The following is an 8,949-nucleotide window of genomic DNA, read 5'->3' on the forward strand; positions in this document are numbered from 1 at the left end:
TCTGCCTGTGGGGGGTCAGAGACCCGGGAACCCGAGAGCGGCTCCGTGGACACCCGCCTCCCCACCGGCCCCCTCCGCGCTGCCCCCGGGGCACATTGGCCTCAGACCCCAGACCTCGCCCGTGACGTCACCTCGTTAGAGCCAATTCTAGAAACAGGCAGTGACGTGGGGGTCCCCTGTCTTTTCAGCCACATAGTCAAAAGGGTACCGTTCCCACCTCCGTGCTCACTGCCCATCCTCTGGCCTGGACAGATGTGAGCTCTGGGGAAGCTCCCTCACCTCACTGCACCTGCTTCCTGGGAGCGGGTTGGCTAGAGACCCACCTGCGGCCTCAGAGTGGGATCTCACTGGGAGTAAGGGTCTTTGTAGGAGGAATTAAGGTAAGAATTTCGAGATGAGATCACCCTGGATCAGAGTGGCAGGTGTCCGTCTCGGTGACAGAGCGTAGAAGACCCTGGGCGAAGGCTAGGCGACCCCGGAGGCTGCGGTGGAGGCTCTGAGCACAAGCGCGGCACGCCAGGGCCAGCAGGAGCTGAAGGCGGCGGGAAGGACCCTCCCGAGAGCCTCTGAGCAAACGCTTACACAGCTGCGGTGCACCGGGCGCGGCGCTGGGGGGCCGGAGGCCAGGCCCGTCTGGGCTGTTCTGTCCCAGGACACCAGGCACGGCGAAGGCGGACAGAGCCCCGCGGAGACCGGAGACGGAGGCGCCGAGGACGGGTCTGCGGAGCTTGTGCCACATGAGGGGGATGAGGGGTGCTGGGCTCTGGGGCAGAGGGGGGTCCCGCCAGCCGGAGAGACTCTAGCTCAGAGTGGGCGGGGCCTCGGGGGAAAGGCACGTCCTGGAGGGGAGGTGAAGGGCTCAAGAAGGGCAGCAGGGCTACATGGGGGGCGGGGGGTGGTCAAGGGCCCTGGAACAAAGGCAAGGGACCGATGGCCCCGGCAGGGGCGTCCATGTCTTTCACTATGTCACCTGGGAGCAGCGCCGGGGAGGCAGGTGATGCTCAGGTTTGAACATCAGGCCCAGGCCGTGGGAGGATCTCGCGCTGGCCTACGGGACTTGGGGTCATTTCGAATGGGGCAGGGACATGGATTCAGGGCCTCCCTGCGCGTGCCTCAGCTTCCCCAGGCCTCCCGGCCCAGCAGCTCCTGGAGCCGAGCTGCGTTCGCTGGAGAAATGCAAGGCGAAGCTAACGTCCCCCCAACCACCTGCCAGACTGGAACCGCCCGCCCGAACGCCCACCCTGTACCAGCCCACACTGGGCGCCCAGGGACTCCCAGCTCCTGGAGCCGCGGCCCCTCACCTCCAGCTCGGGGCTGACCGAGGGCCCTCTCAGCCATGGGGGGGGGGGGTAGGACAGGAGCCCCTGGGGTTGGAGGTGGCACAGGTGGGCGTGAGGGGCCGAGCAAGGCTGGGGCTGCCAGAAGGGCCCAGCCCGGGGGGCCACCCTCCAAGCTCCGGATTAGTATCCCCTCCGATGCAGGCTCAGAAAGCCCTTGCGCCCCGCAGAGGGCAGTCAGGCTGGCTGGGGCCACACACTGAGGACCGCTCCCCACGGGCTCGGCCAAGCCTGCGGGGGGAGTGGGGGCCCGGGGGGACTGCTCTGACCAATGTCCCCTCCGCCCGAGTCTGTCTCCCTCTGGCACATCCTCGTGCCTCTCCTGGTTTGGGGAGGTCAGGGCACCGGAGAGAGTCCGCACTCTTCTCAGAGACACAGAGAAACCCGGTGGGCACGCGGCTGGAGCACACGCCCCCTCCAGAGAAGGCAGCCCCCATGCCCTGGCGACATTGGTCCCTGTCAGGGTCACCTGGACTCTGGAGGTGGCCCCCTGGGCTCCAGGGACCACACAGCCCCTGGTCCGGGCCCCAGCAGCCGCAACAGCTCCACCCTTGGGGCCCGGAGCAGGGCAGGTGCTCCCAGGACGGAGACGGCCCCGTGCCCAGCGTGACAGTGGGGGCGGTGGGGGGGTGCTCCGGACAGACGGGCCGTTCTCCCCGCCAGCCCCATTTCCCCAACCAGAATCAGCAGCCTCGTGCAGCTCGGGGGGCCATCAGTGCTGACGGGGCAGGAACATGGGCCATGCTCCATACTCCAGCAGGCGTCTGACCCCAAGGCAGCCTGGGCACACACCGCTCAGTTCCACGCATCTCTGCTGCACACGGTGCCTCGAAGTTTAGGGTCTGGTGACTTGCCAGGAGGCCCACGTGAGGCCACGTGGTCAGGATTTGGGATGTCCTCCAGCCTACTTGGCAGGTGTGCCTGCCCCCCACCCCCGCCCTGAAGGGGGGGCCTGGGGAGGCCCGAAGTCCAGGGGGAGCAGACCCCAGGCGGGTGGGCGGCTCTGAGCAGGCCTGTGAGGAGGGAGGCCTGGCCACACCGAGCCCTACCTGGGGGGAGGGGGCCAGCTTTGTGGCCGGTTTCAGTTCCTCGGACCCCATGGTCCAGAAGCTTCTCCAAGCAAGCCCAGGAGGAGGGGCTCAGTCAGGGAGGGTGGCAGGGGAGGGGTCCCAAGTGGGGCCAGAATCAGCCCGACACGACCAGGCTGCAGGGGTGTGGGGAGCCGGTGTCACAGGGCCTTCCTGAGGCACCCAGCCTGCATCTCTCACCAGCCAGAGCAGGGAGGGCTGCGGAACCAGTCGGTCCTGCTGCAGGGCCCTCGTTCCCCGCGAGGCCGTGAGCCCCCGCTACATCCACACCTGCAACCCGGCCCCAGAGCTACAGCGGCTGGGGGTGGATGCCAAGGACACGGGCGCGCTCCCTGAGTGCCAGGAAGTCCCACCCGGGGCTGCGTTCTTCCCGGTGCTGCATACCCCGCCCCGCCCGGAGGGGCCGGAGCGGCTGGAGCTGGGGCCCCGGGCAGCGGTGGGGTCCGGCCTGTCTGAGCTCTGAGCTCTGAGCTCCGAGCGTGTTCTGCGCGCTCCTGGGGCAGGCCTGGGGGCCGCACGCACTTCACCTTCAGGTGCACACCCGAGCCTTCCCCCTGTGCCCACTTCCCCCAGCGTTTCCCATCCCAGTAGACGCTCCCTCACCGGCCCCGTCACCAGGGAGCCTCTGGTCAACCTCCAGACCATCTCCGGACCACCCCCCCGCTCCGGCCAGGCTGCCCGGCCTCACCTGTATGACGGCTCAGGCCTCCCTGGGGCCCCCTCCAAGCCACACACCCGCAGCTGGATGAAGCCCTGAGCCCCACGAAGCCTCTCAAGGACTCCCCTTGTTCTTAAAGCCCAGCCTTCCCCCGGAGCCCCTGAGGTGGCCACCTGGCCCGCCATGTCCCACACTTACCCCCGGCTCTGTGCGTCCCAGACACCACCCTCTTTCACCCTCCGGGGTCCCTCTGCCTAGAAGGCATCCTGCAACCCCCACCCGGTTTCCCACCCGTGCAGGGCCCCAGGCGCTCCGGTCACCACCCCTTGCTGCCCTCCCCACCCAGCCCACCTCCAGGCCCTGGCCGGGCAGGGTCTTCTACCCGGAGCCCCCATCCCCGCTTGGCTGGGACGACACCCGCTCCACGCTTAGCCCGACGGCGACTTCTTCACAGAAGCCCTCCTGACACGCGCCTACCTGCTCAGCGGCTGTCCTCGGCCTGGAATGGCGTGCCATGGGCGGGGCACTGCGGCCACATCTGTCGCGTTCCCGCCCGCATCCAGCGCGACGCCTGGCTCCTACTGAGCGCTCAGACCAGGTGGATGCGCTGCCATGCATCGCAGCACGTCAGCCCCCACCCCTGCACGCGCCCTGCCCGCGTGTGGACACACCTGCCTCCATTTGCACGCGTGCACAGTGCACGCCCGGGCCACAGCCCTCCCCGCACGCTGCCCCGAGCCCTCACTGCCCCCCCACACACGGGTCGCACACACACAGCCAGGCGTGCTCGCTCGCTCATGCCATCCCCACCACCCTCACTGCAACAGGCGCCCGAGCTGCTGTTTGCCGCCTCTGCCTGCCGGCGTGTTTGCCAGGCGGTTTCCATGGCGACACATCTTGGCTCTGACAGGAACAGACAAGTGCAGGGAACACAGTCTCCACGGAGGGGACGAGGCCCGAGGTCTCTGGCCTCGGGCTCCCAGGCAGGCACAGGGGGCATGCTCCCCTGAGTAGAGATGCCCCCCCCCCCACCAGCCCCAGACTAGGCTTGCACCCGGAGAAGGAAGTTCAGGATTTCCTTTTGCTACATACTACGGGAGCTGACTCGGTCATTCAGTCATTCAACAAACCTCCTGTGCTGGCTGCCGTGCCTGGGCATGGGCCTGGCTCACAAAGGACTTGGGGTCGTGCCCTGAGGCTGGACTATTGTCCCCACTGGCCCACCGAAGGCCCATCCCAGGCGGGTCAGTAGCTCTGGGAGCAGAAAGGCCCAGCCTCCCCTGCTCTTAGAGGCTGGCTCAATGGGGCGAGGGTTCAGGGCTCCCCCTCTGCAGAAGATCGACCCCAAAGGCATCCCCAATTCTCCATCCCTCCCAGAACCATCTGTGTGCCCTTCACATCTGAGCCTGTCTCGTGACTTGCTTTGGCCAATAAAAGGTGACAGGAGTGACACTGTACCAGTGCTGAGCTCAGGCCCCCTCTGCCTGTTCTCTCTGGGCTGGAGCAACAGCATGAGAGCAAGCCCGGCTGGCCTGCTGGAAGGTGCGAGGACAAAGGGGGCCTGAGCCATCCCCGCTGAGACCTCCCCGGAACAGCCAGCCCCCGGCCAAGTCCCTAGCTGAGCCCAGATGCAGGAGGGCAAGCCCAGAGAAGCAGCAGTGCCTGGCTGGCCCCCCAGACCTTTCAGACACAACCAAATGCTGTTGTTTTAAGTCACTGGCTAGCAAGGAATTGTCACACAGCAGTAGCTAACTGATACACGCTTTTCCAAGGGCCCTGGCCACCAGCCACCCAATCTCATGCAGTCAGCACATGCTGAGCACCCTCACCGCCCGCCCCCCAGATGCTGAGGACCAGACCAGAGTGTGTGGGCAGTACACAGCCCTACTATGCGCCAGCCCAGTGCTAGAACCTAGCGATGGAGACACATGTGTGAGGTCCACCTCTGCCTCCCAGGAGCCAGCAGCACACAGAGGGCGGCTTTATTAGTCCCAGCTCCCAGGTGGTCACAGGACCCGGCTGGATCAGACCTTTCATTCTCTAAGTTTTCCTCTCCGTGGACACCTGAGTGGAAACCTTACACTTCCTGGGTAACCACATGCTAGTGGGTCAGAGATGCCGTGACTTTTTTCAGTCTCTGTTCAGCGGGAACTGCGTCTCAGAGCTCCGGCCCCACCGGGCATCTGCCCTCCTTCCCTGAGCTGAGTCCCCCGGAGGGCTTGTGTCTGAGCGTGCAATTTCCCCACTCTCCCGTGAGCACTTCCGTGCTCCTCCAGGTGGTGTTAGGGCCCACGATCTCCCTGTTTGCAGTGACATGGGTGGCCCAGATAATCTAGCCTGCTCTCCCTGGGAAGAGAAATCTGCATAGCAACAGTGCTCGCGGTCAGCTGCTGCACCGTGATTGGACACACCAGCCAACGTCCATTCTGATTGGCTGGCACCCTTGTGTCCAGAGAGCATCTGTCAACACCTGCCAAGACCTGTTGGGTGCACTCATGGGGTCAGAGGGCAGAAGTCAGAGCCAGTTCTGCCCACGAAGACCCACTTCACCCTAAACTGAAAACCTGAAGGGCTACGCTCTTCGGGTGGGAACGGATCAGAGTTGCACCTGCCCCCTGATCCTGCTGGGAACCCCAGGGAGGCGCACCAGAGTGACCTCGTGCAGGAAGAAGTAACAGCAAGAGGACCACAGTTCCTCAAAGTCCCAGAGCCCACTCCAGACCCAGGGCCACGTCAGCGGGGCGGAGCTCCCAGGTTCAAGCCGTGAGCGTGCGCTGGGGTTGGTCCCCACTGAGCTCCTCCCTAGGAGAGCTCCCCTTCATCCTAGGCCTCCAGGTGGAAAGCCAGTGGGGAGCGCACGGTTAGCAGCCAACAACAGGCGGAAATGAGGTGCCATGGGCAGGCACCGAGACAGACCTGGATCCTGGGACTGTCACACGTTGTGGCAGATCCTGGCTGGCTGGCACCAGTCACTCTCCCCCGACCATGCTCGGCCTCCCCACGCCCCCCAGAGTGCGGCGCTGTTGGGCATGGCCACGGGACTGAAGCCCGGGCCAGGGAACATGCGTAGTGACGTGTGCCTTCCGCACCCTGCCCACGAAGCCGCTGCTGTTGGATCCTTCGTGCTCTCCTCTCATTTTTGCACACCTGGCATGGACCCAAACCCTCAGGAGCCTTAGGACCAGAACAGAGGGGCCTGGGTCCCCTTTCAGCGCCGGGAGGAAAGCTGCCCTGCAGAGGAACACTCTGTGAGCAGTGAGGGAACTCGGTATCCCAGCCATGACCTCTTAAGTGCCTGATAAGCAGCTGGTGTCACCACGACTAGTGTAGACACAGGCCACACAGTAACAGCCTGTTGTGTTCAAAGACACACAGAGCAAGCTCGAAAGTACCAGCACACGGCAGAAGCTATACGGAGTGATGACAAATTCTCAAAAAGCACAGAGAGAATGGAACACAGAGAAATCAAACACGATTGCAGATGTTTACTGGCGTTCTAGGAGAAGCGAGACAATACGGAGCAGGGACATCTGAAAGCACGGGTGAGAATTTGCCAGAGCTGATGGAAAAATATCCAGATTCAAGAATCCCAGTGAATCCCAGGAATTCGACAACAACAACCCCCCCCCCACCTACACAATAGTAAAATTGCAGAAACCCAAAGACAAGAAGACAAATGGTAAGAGCAGCCGCAGAGAAAAGACGGGTTACCTTCAGGAACTGCAGTGAGGCGGGCAGTGAGCTCTTGGCCAGGGCAGTGGGAGTCGGGGACAGTGGAGCGTGCTCCGTGGACCTCCACGTGCTGGAAGAAGCAGCCGCCAGCTCGGAGCCTACACTTGGTGTCAGCGTACCCCCAGAAGGATGGGGACAGGATGACATCTTAGGAACAGCCCAAACAGGGATGGGCCTCGCTCGGCTCTCCCGCGGTGCTGGCTATATGTGCGGGCTCCCAGGCCCGCCGCCGACCGCCTGCTGAAGCTGACCCTGACAGAGGGCCAGAGATCTAGCCACGGCCCGTGACTCACATAGTCTCCCGTGAGTGATTCTCCAGGAGAATAAGGTAGGGCTCTGCAAGGGATCCTGCTGGACAGGCTGATGGGCACCTGGCCCAAAGGATCTTGTGTGCAGCCTGCTGGCAACGGGGAGCCATGGCAGGTTCTAGGCAGGGAAGGGAAAATGACCAGGTTTAGACAGGTCACTCTGGCAGCCAGGGAGAACAGACTGGAGGGAGGGAAGCCTGGGGGGGAAGGAGACCCATGACAAGGCGGCCTCCGGAACCCACAAGAGAGGCAGCGGACGCAGGAAAGTGTTACGATGGGTGCAGTGTCCTTGCCCCGTCCCAGGGCAGCTGACCCGTGGGCAGTGGGCGTGCAGGTCCAGGGCTCATAGAGAAGTCTGGGCAGGAGCGTGAGGGTGGTGTGTGAAGCCAGGGGAAGGAGGTGGGCAGAGCAGGAGAGCAGGCCAATCCACACGAGCTCGGGGGCACAGCAGTTAAAGACGGAGTAAAGTGAGGAGCTAACACGTATCAACCGCCGTCTTTGAGCCACAGAGCCACACACCACATCCCCCCGTCGGCTCTCCACTGCCCGGTGCGGCCCACACGGAACTCAGCGGAGGCAGGGGACCCGCCCAGGACACAGCAGCCCGTGAGTGGCGGGGCCAGGACGTGACCGCGGGTGCGGCTGGCGGGCCGAATCCACCGGGCCCGCGCCGGGACAGCCCCAGCGGCCTCGCACAGCAGCTTCCCAGAGCAGGTCCCCCCCCACACACCTCTCTCCCTCCAGAAGTCTCTGTGATGGAGGCAGAGGCTGTGGGGCCTTCACCTCTGCGGGCAGGACGGGGCAGGACAGGGTTTATCAGACGCTTTTTCCGCATCTGCTTTTTCTCCTTTAGCCGGTGGACGGGATGGCTGACCCAGCCTTGCCCACCTGGGATGAGTCCCACTGGGTGGCAGCGTCGGGCTTTTTCTACCTTGTCGGATTCGTCCTGCCGGTGCGTCGACGTTGCCTACCATCTCTGTTCGTGGCATCCTGGTCTCCAGCGCTTTCCTGGCGCATCTCTGATTTGGGCGTCAGGGTGACGCCTCACAGAACGAGCGCTCTGGAAGACGGCAGAGCGCTCACTGCCTCGAGTGTCGGCTGGAGCTCACCAGCACACCCATCTGGGCCCCATGCTCTGTTTCAGAAAGTTACGGATCATTGACCCCATTTCCTTAACAGAAACAGGCCTATTGAGATCCTGTATTTCTTCCTGTGTGAGTTTTGGCAAGATTGTGTCTTTCAAGGGATTGGCCCATCTCATCTAGGTCAAGTCTGTGGGCCCGAACCTGCTTGCAGGACCCCTTCATTATTCCTGGAGGTTTTCAGTGTCTGCCAGGCCTGCAGTGAGCTCCCCACTTTCCCTTCGGGGGCTCCTACTTTGTACCCTCTTCCATAGTCAGCTTATCAACCTTACTTACTCATCTCGTCACAGAATCAGCTTTTGGCTTAGACGATTTTCTCCACTCATTTCCTATTTTCAATTTTACTGATCTCGAGTCCAGTTTTTACTATTCTTTCCTTTCTGCCTTAGATTTAATCTGTTCTTTTTCTAGTTATGGAAGGTAGAGCCTGTTGGTTTGAGACGCCCCTCATCTCTGCACTCAATGCTGTGCCCTCCCTCGGAGCACCGCGTAATCCCACGAACTCCCCGAAGTTGTATTTTCACTTTTATTTAAAAATGTTTCTAAATTTCTCGAGATTTCTTCTTTGACCATATCAGCTGCTTCAGAACTCCAGGACACTTCCCTGTGGGAGGCAAAGGGGACAATCTCCGTTTCACAGAGGAGAAAACAGGTTCCAAGAGGGAGCAACGTGCCCAGGGTCCC

The sequence above is a fragment of the Eumetopias jubatus genome, unplaced genomic scaffold (genome assembly GCF_037043125.1).
Source record: "Eumetopias jubatus isolate StellerSeaLion01/CBP00866 unplaced genomic scaffold, mEumJub1_p1.0 scaffold_12, whole genome shotgun sequence".
Lineage (NCBI taxonomy): Eukaryota > Metazoa > Chordata > Mammalia > Carnivora > Otariidae > Eumetopias > Eumetopias jubatus.